The sequence below is a fragment of the Cucumis sativus genome, unplaced genomic scaffold (assembly GCF_000004075.3).
Source record: "Cucumis sativus cultivar 9930 unplaced genomic scaffold, Cucumber_9930_V3 scaffold85, whole genome shotgun sequence".
In the NCBI taxonomy this organism is placed as follows: Eukaryota; Viridiplantae; Streptophyta; class Magnoliopsida; order Cucurbitales; family Cucurbitaceae; genus Cucumis; species Cucumis sativus.
This window is the reverse complement of record NW_022279576.1, coordinates 47,916-63,317: the sequence shown is the minus strand read 5'-3', so window position 1 is coordinate 63,317 and position 15,402 is coordinate 47,916. Positions and strand designations below refer to the sequence as shown.

At 32.6% G+C, this 15,402-nt stretch overlaps 1 pseudogene; it reads right to left on the bottom strand.

Moving 5' to 3' along the window:
* Window positions 1–2,305: 2,305 nt before the first annotated feature.
* Window positions 2,306–11,780, bottom strand: LOC116406302 (annotated as a pseudogene).
* Window positions 11,781–15,402: the final 3,622 nt, after the last annotated feature.

Genomic DNA, 15,402 nt, shown 5'->3' with positions numbered 1-15,402 from the left:
TGTTTGTAATTGAACCAACTTATTTGCATGTCTAGGCCTAGAAGAATATTTGAGGTCCCTTTTTAAACTTTTTTTTAAACCAAAGGAAAAAGGAAGAGCCTTTTTCCTTTTGTTTTTAACGTTGTTTGTAAGAAGTATGATTTGCTGGCTAGTAATGAGTTCTACTTCTTTATTATTTGCTAGAATTTTTTGTTTATAAGCTTGTGATTTTGGATGTCCAAAGAGATAATAACCAAAAAAGAACCTATATTTAGGGATATTTGAATTGACTTTCTACGAAAATGTTCGAGGCACTGACTATAGTAAGACTATAAATCCCCAATTACCTATCATCAATACTATTTTGAAACCTAATTTGCTACCGTTTTTACTGTTTTACCTTCTATCACATAATATTATTACCAAAACTAAAATAATTCACACCTCAAGCACAAACTATAATAACCTAAGACTATATAACGAATTATCAACTCCTTGCCCTAAACATTCTCTCATGTGTTTAAATTATAGTCTCTACAAGTGAAGAAAACAGCATTTATAAGCATTTAAAAAAATCATTTCAAATGGCCGGTCCATTAGATGCTGAGTTTCAAATAAACATAAAATTCAATCCTTCTCAACAATTCTCATAGTTCAATTCACATGATTTTGGTGGTTTAAAATTTTAATCAGACATTGGACCATTAATTATGCAACAGTCCTAGATGGTTTTGGGAAGTTGTGATGAGAATGAGATCCAAGTACTACCATGGAGTAATTACAAAAAGGAAAAGGAAGGGAAAAAATAACCTATGGGAACGCACTCCAACTATCAAATTAACACCTATAGAGTAATTACAAAAAGTCTTCAAAACCAAAACCCACAAGCCAGGAAGCATGAAAGCGATAAAAAAGATGACCTTTCTCCTCATGAAGCAGAATGAGGAGGAAAATATTTTGTACCATCTTAATTCTATATTTTTTATAAATCTTAACTTAGTTATTACTATTACTTTATTGTTTTAAAAAATTACTTTAACCAATTTGATAAATAATGTCTTCAAATGTTGTTAATGATTTGTTGAAACCAGATGAACTAAATTTAAGATGTACTGATAGTACGACATATAAATGTACAAGAACTAACAACGTCCAAAATAGATATACTAACTTTAATACTAATCAATATTGATAGGAACAAAATTGTAACAGAACAAAACATTAACATATAATTTAACCATAGCAAAGAAAAAAAAGAAAGATCTAGGTTTACAATGATTCTCAACTTCAATGGAACCTATTAAATGCATGAATTTAAAATTTTGAGACTTGGTTACACAAAATTGAAAGCATGCAGATCTTTTAGATACTTTTGGAAAGTTAAGCAATCAAGGAGACACAAAGTTCAAGGGACTAAACTTGTAATTTAGACATGATAATAACAATGAAATAGCTATATACCATATCTTCAGAAAGAGGAAATTCAATGCAAATGATAAATCGAGATAGAATACAAACCTTATCTCCTGGGGTTGAATTGAAATCGCCAGCCAAAAGTACTGAGGGTGTGCATTCAAACTTTTCAGCAACTAAAGATTTGAATCGAGCTAGGCGTGATAAAAGATACTTAGCCTGAGCGAGCTTCACATCAGCCCATTCTGGATCCCGGTAACAAAATATCCATTTCTTTACATATTGGATGGATAAGATGTTCTTCAATATAGCAGGTCCTAAAAGCAATCATATAGACTTTACAGATAAGGGCAAAGGAAACTAGAAAGTACAATTTTACCAACAAAGATGGGTGTTGGCTAGAAATTACAACACGATCGGCTACGGTGGTTTTTGATGATGAACCTAAATTCACGTGTTTGAACAATTAGCTCTTATAGTCCATGGCAAAGTAAGTCAGCTACACCAAAAATAAAACATCAACATTTGTCTTAAAAATGAATTGAAAATACCAAAAAAAGATAAACCATGGGCAATGCTCCTCTCAATTCTACAAACTAATCACAACAGCTGAATGAACATACTGTGAGTGAACTTTCTTCTGGGGAAGGAAAAGGGGGAGTTCTTCAAAGACAATGGCTATGAAAATCCCGTAAAAATAGTTTAGAAGGAATTAGAACACAAGCACACAGATGCATGTAATAATAGATTAGGTGGAGTGGGAACGCAACGATAAGATACTAAAGTCTATCACTAGATACTATTTAAATGCAGATGCATTTAATAACTTTTTCTTTTTTAAAAAAAAAACTTAACTTTCATTTTTAGAAAAAATGAAAGAATAAACGGACATAAAAAAGAAAGCCCACAAAAAGAACCAAAGTGCAAAAAAGGCTCCAATAAAGAGATAAGGTCTAGCAAATAATAACAAAACAAATGTCCCAGAAGAAACAAAGAATTCAGTAAGGGATCAAACATCGCAATAAGGACTCTCACACCCTTTGACGATTCTGTTCTTTCTCTCGCTCCACCAGAATGTAATAATGAAACCTAAAGGCTGCTTTTGACTCAGTAAAACAGACAAAGAAAAAGAAATTGTCCTCGTACGACTAACTGCTTTGGATGTAAGAGCTAAGAATGGCCATGTCCACTAGTTAGTTTAAACCTAATAGAAGGATACACTTTTGTCGCAGCCAGTCTTTCCAGGTGACTTCTGATCTTGAATCTTAAAAAGAATGGAAAACAAAAGGATTTGAAGGAAAAAATAAAAATAAAAATGGAATGAAGTAATGGAATTGAAGCTCAAACCAGATTTTACCTTAGTTGTCTGCTCCAACAAGTCCTCGATTGCGGAAGCGACATCAGGAACGTGTGAAGTTACTACAGAAGATTTTGATGTAGTTTGTTTTGTGGAATTCAAATTGCAGTCAGATTGAGTGGAACTGTTTCCAACAAAAACTGAACGCTTTTGTATGGCTTCGTCAAATAACTTGCGCCTTCTTTTAGTAGAACTTATTCGTTCAGCTGCTCCTATAGAGCTACTGTTAGTTCCAGCTGATTGGTCTCTCAGAATGGCAGAATGGATAGGAAACTGGGATACGCTTTCATTGGCTATCATTGGGGCAGCTTGAGTAGGAAATTGGCTGACAGTGCACAAGCATGTCACTCTGTCTTGAGCTGTAACTTCTTTTGGGCGATACAAATCAAGAGAAACAATCTTTCTCTGAAAATTTTGTATTCAAACAAAATCATTCCATATCTAAGAGAAGAAATATAAACACAATGGGTCTAGAATTCTATCAGGATATGCATGTATATGAACATATATAATTGAAAAGCAACAAAATCGCAAAGTTCCTTGTCTGACACACTCATATATCCATTCAGCTGTAATGCATTGTTTCCCCCATTTACAAGCAGCCTCATACTTTGTCCCATCCGTGAACTTGCATATTAGATGGGTTACCTTCTTTGTCAGCTTCTCCACAAACTTGGCCCCAAGTACAAAACACAGATTTCTTAACAATACTCTGTCTTTATCATCATATTGTGAAACACAAAACCGTATGTTTTCAAATCCAGGCAAAGGGACACAACAAGGAAGAGGAGAATAGAGAATGTGCCCATTGGTATCCCACAAACATCCATCCTTCATAACGAATTTATTTGAAATAGTCAGTAACAAATAAAAACAAGATAAATATTCAATTCTCATTTCAAATATTGGTTTAAGATATTGAACATAATTAAGTTAAGGAATTAATAATAATATAAAATTAAAAATAAAAATCATCAGTAGTATCAAATTTCATCAATAATGGCAGTTTCTACTCCAGCTATCCATTCAAAATTGGCTTGAAAGCCATAATTTAACGCATTTAACAGAAGTTTGCATCAATACTTTCTCAATTCCTCCAGAAAAATATTTAAGAAGCATCTATTTGTTTGGCACAGGGATGGAGTGCAAACCTTTGGAGTTCAAGGGACAGTCATAGAAAGACTTCTTCAAATTTCGAACTCCAATTAATTTTGTCGATAAAGAAACCTCTCACACTATGATAGCATTCATATTTCCAAAATGTAGACAGAGTGAAGAAAAAAGAGAACAACCAAATATGTTTTCCAAGATAGACCACCCTTTTCTTTTCCAACCAACCTTAATGGATAGTCTGAGAAGGTAAATTTATGTTACCACCTTCCCCTAAACATTAAAAGGTCAAAATGATAGAACTGATTGAATCTCCATTTTTCAATTTAATAGTATCCACCATTTTATGCCAATTGTTCTATACAGATGCAGAGTTAGGGAAACAAGTAGCAGATCAGAAGCAGAATGAGTCATGGACCAGCATCTGGTGGCCCAAAGGGAAAAAATAAGGGTGTGACCATTTGATTGTGTGATGCCAGTTGAGGACAAGATCACGGCCATCACCTCGTCAGAGACATTTCTTCTTGAAAGCACCAACAAAGCTGGGTGGCAGAGACACTTGGTGACTCAGTCACTATCACTCAGGACAAGAACAAGATCAACATCAACTTCAGTAGCTACTTCTCCAAGAGGAATCTTAAATACTTGGCTAAGAAGAATTTCAAGAAACACAACATTTGAGATTGGCCTTGAGTTATTGCTTCAAACAAGGAGATGAATGTCTATGAATTGAGATACTTTAACATCGCCGAGAACAACGGGCGAGGGAGAAGATTCAAGTCCTATATTTTGGTAGCGCCATTTGAGGTAGGATCAGTTCTAGCAGCCCTCTTCATCTAAAGGCTGTTTTAATTTATATTCCCATACCTTGTCTGCTTTTCCTATACATCAGCAAGAGTTCTCGAGTCCAACTCTAATTTACTTTTGATGATTTATTAACTATAAATCTTGCTCATATATTCCCCTTCTTTTAGTTGGTTTGAGGATACCTTTTTTTACGCTGGGAGAACAGTTGTTGTAATCTTAGAAAACTGATGTGTGTTTGGTTTTGGAAAAACTAGTATCCATCCTTCATATTATAAGAGCGTGGCTAACACAAAACTAAAGTCCCTCAAAATTCAAAACTCCAACCCAAACACAATCCAAACTTGCAGTGGCTAAATGAAACAAAATATGCTATTCAACCTTGTGTGGACTTTTATGTCCAAAAAGGGAAACACAAACAAAACCCAATAGTAGAGTTCTAAAACAGAAATCACAAATAAGACAATTAATTATTATAGTTTACCTCTAAACATGATTGAACCCAATGACTTGACACATAAGTACTATGAACGTCTGTACTCCTTGGTATCCCACCATGACATTCAACAGTGAAGTGCACTTTCTGCTTCATGTGATCTTCAACAACCTCGCCTCCCCCTTGATTTATCCATTCAACAATTTCAGCTCTCTAGTAGGAGAATTTCAAATATGATCTCAGAATATACATAAAAAATATTTGGGATTATGGAAGTCAAAAGTTGATGTACGTTTGTTAGTGTTCAAAAATAAAATGGAAAAAAATTTGAAGGCATATTCCTCAAATGAAAAATGAAATCGTAATTATTCACATGATAAATGACATTTGGCATTATCTTAAATTTTTTAGGAAAAATACTCCCCAAGTTTTGAAGAACACATGTGTTTGGTTCCTAAGTTTTAAAAATGTACACTTTTTAGTCTCTAGGTTTAAAAAAATAGGCCCACTTGGTCATGCACCTTTTTAGTCTCTGAGTTTATAAAAATTGGTTTAGAAAGTCCCCAATATAACTTTATACATTTTTAAGGTAGAATAACTTCTTCTAAAAATTGGTTTTGAGAGTCTCCAATACAACATTGAGAACTCAAGGATTAAAATAGTACATTTTGAAAACTCAAGGACCAAATAAACCTATTTTATAAAATTGGGGACTAAAAAGGTCATTTTTCCATTTTTTTTATATCATTCTCTTAACAGGATCCGATTGTTAAAGAAACGGTAGATCTAGAATCCTATCTGCACCATTGACTTGCTTTTAAAATCATGGAGTTGGAGCACTAATGAACTACTCTTTACTCAAGTCAACTGATATTGAATACAGGGCTCCTACTTTGTTATTTTTTAAAAAATGGATGCTATTTACCACAATAATACATCTAAAACCTAAAGTGCATAGTGTACATTAATCATGCTGTTTGAAATAAGAGGAAAGAATCTTTACAACATACCCGATCTTCTGGAAAGGAACTAGAAAAACAAAACCATGAAATCACGCCCCATCTTTTCTTGACTCTTGTTTGTACCATTTGCTACACATTGTTGGCTTTTCTGGGATAATTTCATTTTCCTGTCTCCATTCACTTTTTTTCTTCAATTCTTTCCACTGCTATTGACGTCTTTCCAATGTTAACATGAATATTTCCTTCTGACACATTTGATGGCACGATTGGATGAACATTTGGAACTTTATTCCGATCCATAACAATGGTGCTCATTTTACTAGATGCTGCAAAGTAAACAGCCAGAAAATTTAGAACAAGACAAACAGGCTAGGGATCTCCAAACAAATATTAGTCATGCATCCAGATGAAATGTGCAGTTATTCTGCATGATGGTAGTTTAAGATTGCTATTCAAAAGACAGATAGCTTAGAATACGAGTCTTGCATATCAAACCTTTAGGAATAAGTTCATCATATGCCATGTGTCTACCAAGAATAGGGATCTCCTTCTTCTGACGATCACAATCTTCAAGCCAGTTGCTATTATGTGTGTTAATTTGTCATTGAACAACATGTATCGGAAGCCTCCACCTCTGAGAATCATATTTACAATCTTCTGCATCTCAGAAGCTTCAAACCCAACAACTTTTATTCTACATGCTGACAAATATAGGTCGTTTTCTTCAGACGGAAAGTCATTTGCAAGGTAATTAACAGTGTTTTCTTCATTCCTTCCCATCGCGACTGGCACTTCAACATCAACCTCATTTATAAAATGAGAAGCATCTGAAAACATAGGCGTGCTCTGTGAAAGAGTAACTTCAACATCCATGTCTGAAAACCAAGGACCAGCAACTGCTGTGAATTTTGAATCGGCAAGAAATGAGGACGGTACAGCTGAGTTCACAATAACCTTTTCTTGGCCATTGTGAGCAGTCAAGCAAACCCTTGTCAATTTATTTTAAGTTCCAGAAACGCTACCAACACGGTACAAATCCTCATTAAGACATCCTATCAATTAAAAACGAGATAAAAGGATTTGAAACAAGTTAGAAACTAATAAAATTATTTGACAAATAACTGCCAACTTATTTGACAAATAACTGCCAACAATTCAAATATCATATCGGTCTTCAAATATACAACCCGAACTACTACCTTTTCTGGCTATGGACTGATCAAACCATTTCCAAGTAACAATATTGATACGGCCCCACGTTCGTGCAACCTTGTACTTGTCACCTTCAGAGCTTACTTAACCATTAAAGAAAACCTCTTATTCAAACAAGAATATTTAATACCAATAAGTAAACATTCTATGCAACTATTTAGAAATGGATTGTCTATGCAAGCAGCATGCTTGCAATGGCCATACAAATAAACGTTTGTGAGTGTGGTTAGTCATTCCCATCACTTAACCTCAACTAGAAACTAGAGAGATTGTCAAGGGACAAAAAGTGATCAATTTTGTTCTTGGATGAGGCCGTACCTCATTCGTGTCAATCTCACATCCTTTTAGGATTGTTCTAAGAGATATGGAAAAGAAAATATAGCCATTAAAGATCATTAAAAGAATAGTTATCATCATAAGTGAATCGCCTAACAATGGGAAGGGTCATTACTACCGGAAGAGAAGGAATAATGAATGATTGAGTTAATAATCATATAATCAGTGTTGATCCAATTTCAAATAAATAAGTACAAGACTTTTCCTTGGTAAAATTTAAAGAGACTAATGCTCAAAATACAATGAAACAAACTAAAGCAGTTGCAACTATTACGGTCAAATACTGCCAATAATAGCACTTGAAAAGAAATAGAGGCCCTTATGAAAGATCCCAAGACATATTGTTCAAAGTTAATTTTAGTAGTATTTATTATCCCTATCCATTTATTCTGTAACTTAAGCTGCAGTAAGATGTTTTTCCAGCACATAAATTTGAGTGCTTCAAACAACAAGAAGTGAAAAGATCAAAAGTAACGCCAAGAAAAAAAAATGCAAAAAGGATATATCACATATCAAATGTGTACACTTTCTTGTGAGATCGGCAGAATATCTTCCACCATTTTGCAAGATAAGCTTTGCCATCTCCTTGAGCTCACCTGAGACCCAGAATTGATGGAACTAACACAATTTTATCGGATGTCCCCAAGAGGACCATAAATAAGAAGAAATACAAGAAAACAATTTTCTCTAAGAAGAAATAAAATATTATAAAACACAACCTGCAGGAATTCCAGATACCGAAATATTCAATCCAGAAAATGGAAGGACCCGATATCCCTCCTGAGGCACAACACGATGTTCAATCCAGCATTGTTGTAACCAAGAAAATGACACGATTGGTTTCTTTGAAATGTTTAGTGCCCACTGAAAACAGAGAAAATAATATGAAAGTATCTGTCAAAACCTTTGCAGTAACATTTCAGGTAGAATAAAACTAAAAACCATTATTAAGTCTATTACGCATTTAACAATTAAATTAAGGGAGAATATCAATTTACACCCTAAACTGTAGAGATTGTATCAATTTAAACCTGGCTTTTGTTAGTGTATCAATTTACGCCCTCTATTACATTCATTTTGAAAAATTTCGTGTGAAACTTATGTTATATCAATTAGATCAATTTAAAGGTAACCGTGATTAAAGGTCTAAATTGATTGAAAAATGAATTTTGTGGAGTTTAATTGACTCAAATCTTATGATTCACGTGATATTCATGAAATGGTCTAATACACATACATATCACGTCAAGAAAATCGAAAGTTCAAGCAACATGACCTTGTATTTCGCAGCCAAAGCATTCTTCGATAACAAAACTGACATCTAGTGATGCTTTCGTATGCAATACTCCCCCATTGCACTAACTAACTTCCCTATCTCAACCTGCAATGCAATTTTGTGTCATTAGTTCTACAAAAATAAAATTACTAATTACTAATAAGAAAAAAGATGGGTGGACTAGGAACATTTGCACGTACCTTTTCATCTTCCTGAAAACCGGATGCCAAGATTTTCACACCATCCATGGCAAGGCAGCAAGTATAACCCTGTTGAGGAAGAGGTCTGTGCTCTTTTTGCACATGACATCACGCACTGAGGACCTTCCCAACAGAAATTCAAGTTGTCAGCGACGCACCAAATCCCCGGCGTCGGACTGAAATGAGAATTTCAAACAACTATGTTTGGCTATTCGGAAAGAGAGAGCAGTGAAGTATATATTACTCGGCTACTGCGTACATGCAGCATGCACTGACAAATATTAACTGCAATGCGGTAACTATACATTTGACAAATTAACGGAGACATTCAATTTCCTGTTAATCTCGTTCTCCAGTAAAATTTCTCTCCAATTCTATTCCGCAAAAGAAAGAAAGAAAAGGCTGGAACTACAAATTAACTATACCTAACAAGTTGCATCCCTTGGCGCGAAGATCCTCGAACTTTGCCTGAAAGCAGGAATCAACAACCAATAAACACATCGCCAATCCGAAGTAGCCATATAAATTGAACAAGAAATGGATGAGACGTTTGGTACGTGATCGGCGGAGGAGATAACATGATAGTCGTTAGGGGCGTTTTGAGAGGGATCGCAACAGAGGAAAACCTCAGCCCCATTCTGCTTGAGAGCGTCGTGAAAAGGATCGAACATCTCCGAAGCGACAAGATTACGAGAGACGAACACATTAGCTCCAGCAAATGGTTTGGGCTTCAGAAGTTGGAGAGTTGCTTCGATTACTTTCTGTGTCGATGGAAGTCCGACGAGAGAGAGGATTTTGTGAGAAATTGGAGGGATGAAAGATTGAGAGTGTGAATGGCTGAAGGGTTTTGTGAAAGGAAGTTGAGCCTATCCAGTGCTTCGCGTTGGTGTCTAAAAAAATTTCCAAAAACATACTTTTAAATAATAGCAATTTTAAAGTTAAAAAATGACCAAATGAAAAAAAGAAAAACAATAAATAAGAATTTGCAAAAACCCAAAATACCATTAAGTAGATAAAGTGTAAACTACCCTAAAATATAATAAATACATTTTTTTTTATTTTTCGTTTCTCATCTTCCATTTTCTCTTCCTTCATATCCATTTTTCATTTTTGATCTCATCTTTCTCGAGTGGACAAAGCCTAATCTTTCCACCTTGAAGCGGCAACCTCCAATCTCTACCCTCTTTCGTTTGAAGTTTGAGGTTTATCTTCAACTCCATCATGCATTTTAAAAAAGAAACTTCATCATGCATTTTCAAAAAAAATAATATAAACATTTGAAGCATGCAAATATTATCTCATTTTTCATCTTCTATCTTTGATTTTCAAGTCTACAACCTACAATCTCAAACGCTTGGAGTGGAAAAACAAAAACCTTCACTCCAAAAATTTTAATATGAATTATTAAAAACACAAAAAAGAATATCTTGTTTTGTTGTTTATGTCTCAATCTACAAAATTTAGGAGTATTAATATTAGAATAAAATTTATAATCTACCTAAATTTTGTCAAGTAAAATCTTTAATTAAAACAAATATAAATTCAATATATTTTTATAAATATTTTCAAAAATTCAAAATTTTGATAAATATTTTCTAAACTAATAATATCTATCTAAATAGAATCTATAATTAAAACAAAATATAAATTCAATATATTTTTATAAATATTTTTAAAAGTTCAATATTTTTATAAATATATTATAAACAAACATTATCTTTCACAATTTTCCAAATAAAATCTATAATTAAACAAAATATAAATTCAATGTATTTTTTTAAATATTTTAAAAGGTTAATCTTTGAGAAGTTCTCGACGGTTAAAAAGAAAAAAAATAGAATTGATTTGTTATTTATTGAGAAGAACGCGAATAAATAAGAAAAACTAAGAGAACTTTGCTTTCCCTCTTAATAGCTAGACTACGTCAAAGAGTACTGCTTTCTTAGCTCAATCCCTTATAAAAATATTTTAACTTCATATTTGTTTTAATTAAAGATTTTACTTGACAAAATTTAGGTAGATTATAAATTTTATTCTAATATTAATACTCCTAAATTTTGTAGATTGAGACATAAACAACAAAACAAGATATTTTTTTTGTGTTTTAATAATTCATATTAAAATTTTCATAATATTAAAAAGATACAAAAGTTATCTTCCTCGTCTCTTATAAATTTTTTTGCTGATTTTTAAATATATATATATATATTTATATTAATTATTTAATAAAATTTGGGAGATTTTATACAAAAACACAATATCTATTTTATTGGAAAAATAAATTAGGATCTAATATGAAAACTAATTTTAATTTTTAAATTATTAAGGATCAAAAGATTCAACTTATTTTGAAACAAAAAAAGGGTGAGGTTTAATTTCCAAATAATAAAAAAAAATTGAGATCTTCGTACAAAAACTAATTTTAATTTTCAAATTCAAATTTAAAAGTAAATTAAGATCTAATTAGAAAACTAATTTTAATTTACAATTTATTAAAGATTGACGAAAAGATTAAGATTTAGCCAATAAAAATTAATAATATGATTATTTTGAAATAAAAAAATGAATAAAGTTGTTAAGAACTTTAATAGTGGTGAAATAAAAAAATGAATAAAGTTATTGATATTTTTTTAATCCCGAGATATTAGGAAGAGGTTAGGATATGATTCTCTACCTTATTAACACGCATACTCATAATTGCATATCATAAATTAATTATAATGAAAAACTTTGATAAACTCAGAACTGTCTATTGCAAATTAATTACACATAAAAGACTTTTGATAAGACCGCAGTATATTGAAATAATTACACTTTTAAACTAATATCGATAGAAATTATAATTTAAGTAATGTTATTAAGTCAAATGAACATGGTTTAAAAATCTTCCTAAACACAATTAAACTAATTGTTTTATATATATATAATATGCTATATTTTAGAATAAGTTAATTATAATTTAATAAGAATAAGAAACATTGGAAAACAAACAAATAAGCAAGTTCTCACTTGAAAAAAATGACAATAAAATTTTAATTCAAAATAATAAATTGGTTATTTTGGTGGTTGAGCTCAATGTTATTTTGGTATTAAAACGTTGTTTTGAAATAAAATCAATGGTTGAAATTCTTCTAAATTCAAAATAATAATTGGGTTATTTTGAAATTGCGTTTTAAAATCAATAGTTGAGATTCTCCAATTCAAAAATAATAAATTGGTTATTTTGAAATTTATTTTAAAATAAAATTAAGGTTGAGATTCTCCCCATTGCATACTCATAATTGCATATCATAAATTAATTATAATGAAAAACTTTGATAAACTCAGAACTGTCTATTGCAAATTAATTACACATAAAAGACTTTTGATAAGACCGCAGTAATTTGAAATAATTACACTTTTAAACTAATATCGATAGAAATTATAATTTAAGTAATGTTATTAAGTCAATGAACATGGTTTAAAATCTTCCTAAACACAATTAAACTAATTGTTTTTATATATATAATATGCTATATTTTTAGAATAAGTTAATTATAATTTAATAAGAATAAGAAACATTGGAAAACAAACAAATAAGCAAGTTCTCACTTGAAAAAAATGACAATAAAATTTTAATTCAAAATAATAAATTGGTTATTTTGGTGGTTGAGCTCAATGTTATTTTGGTATTAAAACGTTGTTTTGAAATAAAATCAATGGTTGAAATTCTTCTAAATTTCAAAATAATAATTGGGATTATTTTGAAATTGCGTTTTAAAATCAATAGTTGAGATTCTCCAATTCAAAAATTAATAAATTGGTTATTTTGAAATTTATTTTAAAATAAAATTAAGGTTGAGATTCTCCCCATTTCAATTATTGATGACCTAGGTAACTTAGTCTTAATCCTGAGTTAACTATGAACTCCTGTTCACACGAGATTATCCTTAGATCTGCATAGGTGAGGGCAGCTCATCAGCGTTGGCCCAATAAGCCTCCCATTTCAGGGGTAAGATCATGTGGATAGCTGGGAACATAGGGTACAAGATGGAATTCACTCCTACCCGCTTTAGGGTTAGTAGATAGGTTGTTCTCTTAAGCACTGAATCCAAGTCTTGAACAAGGGGCCCCACCCTCTCATTGGCCGCGAGAGGGATTAAGTTTATAGGTTGAACCTTAAACCAATTGTTCAATAGTGGATTAGTGGGACTTAAGGAGCAAGATGTAATCTTGGGGGTAAAACGGTTATTTTGACCCAGCCAAGGTTACGAGCAACCTGTGAAGGAATTAACTTACTGATTATGGTTTTATCAAATGGACACAAATATATCTATAGTGAGGGGAGTGCAACTACGAGACTTTAGTGGAATGACCTGTTAGTTAACGAATGTTGATTAACTCGGTTTAAAAAGAGTTTAGCTAGTTAATCTTGAATCATTGGAGCCCATGATCTATAGTCCATTAGGTTCCTCTGCTAGCTCATATGGATTAAACTTAGAACAGTGTGATGAAATAAGTCGAATTGTTCGAATTGGGAGAAGAAAGGGAAACCGACAAATATAGTGATATAGTCGTCGGTCTTCTAATTAGAAATAGAGCTTTTATGTTTTACATACTATAAGTATGAATGCGGATTCATACTAAGAAGCTCGGAATTGATGGAATTGGTCAAAAATAGTAAAAAGTCAAAATGTTGACTTTGGACTTTGAAAAGTCAAACTTTGACCGGCCTTATATTCAAATGTGATTTGAATTTTGGAAAAATGAATGCGGATTCATGCTCGGGAGGTTGGAATTAGTCAAGACGGACAAAATGGTAAAAAGTCAAAATATTGACTTTTGACTAAGAAAAGTCAAAGTTTGACTTTTGACTAGAAATATCTAATGACCATTTTACCCTTGGACTAAGTTAGTGGGAAAATCCAACATTTATTGGATAATCCCACTAACTCTTAGTGGGATATGTGGCTATATGAGATATAGACACCTAGCCCACTAAGTTCCACTAATTGTTAGTGGAACATTAGGGGTTGAGATTTGGCAAATGAATTGCATGCATTTTTGCATGTAATTAGGTTATAAATAGAGGTGTTTTCAAATGTTGAAGAACTTTTGCCTCTTTTATCATTTTCATCATCTCAACAAAAGAAAAAAAAAACCTTACAATCCCATTTTATCTCCATTACTTTCTACACCAAAGTTGGGTCCCACAACCCGGTTCTTTGTCTAGAGGATAGCAGTTGAGTACTAGTGGTGGTCTCGGTTAGAATTGGTAAGAAGATATCAAACCTTTTGAAAGCTTCAAAGGTAATATTTCTTAAAACCCTAATTTGATTAGTTTATGGTTACATGTTAATTGTGGCAATTAGGGTAGAAATTCGATTCTTTTTCCGCTGTGCATGACTTAGTTCTATCATTTAGGTGCAAAGTCAGCCCACTATATGGGAAGAAAGAATAACCTTAGCTGACGTGAGGTGCGTGGGAAAGAAGATTTTTTGCTTTATTTCTCTGTGATGTAGAGTAGGATCAGAGGATCGAGTCAGTCGATCTTCTGTAGCAACTCTGATACATGAAAGGACTCATATGCTCTGCTCCATGGGCTAAATAAGGAAAAAGCACCTAACCCTAGGCTGAACTTCCTTTCGATATGGGGAATACAATGAAACCAAGACTACTACTACCTAATAGGCAAATCAGGCACCCTTCAAGATTCATTCACCTAGGTCTTAGGCTTAACTAGGACAAAATACTCGGCCTTTTCCTTTTCTTCCTTTTCATCTAGACCTTTCTTTTTGGGATCCGACGGCTTCTTGATGACTCTTGGCTTGGCCTCCTATCTTCTTCGCTCTTCCATCTCCAGCTCATAAGTTCATTCTTTTCTGCAATTGACCTCTTCTTCTCTTTGAACTCATTTGATTAGTCCTTCACCTGAGATTTATGGATTAGGAATATTTCATTCATTTATCTTTTCTCTTTCATAATCTCTTTCGGAATGTGGTAATAAACGACTTATGTCTTTAATAAGAGCTTGAGAAACTACTATTTCATTATTCTATCTTAAATAATCTTGAGCACTTTCGCAGGTTCGAAGACTCGATTCATTGAGAAGAGAGAGAAAAAGAAGAGCTTGAGAATGATTTCTTCTTCATAAATGATTCTCTCTTTCTCTTTTGATATTTTATTCGACTATGAAAAATAATGTTTGTGCAGAGACAAAGCTCCATAAGACAAGGATATTCTTGGTTCAGACGACTGGAAGAACGAGTATGTAAGAGGACGAGTGTTATTCCACTAAAAAAAGAATATTGAACTTTCTTTTATCAATGTGGATAAAT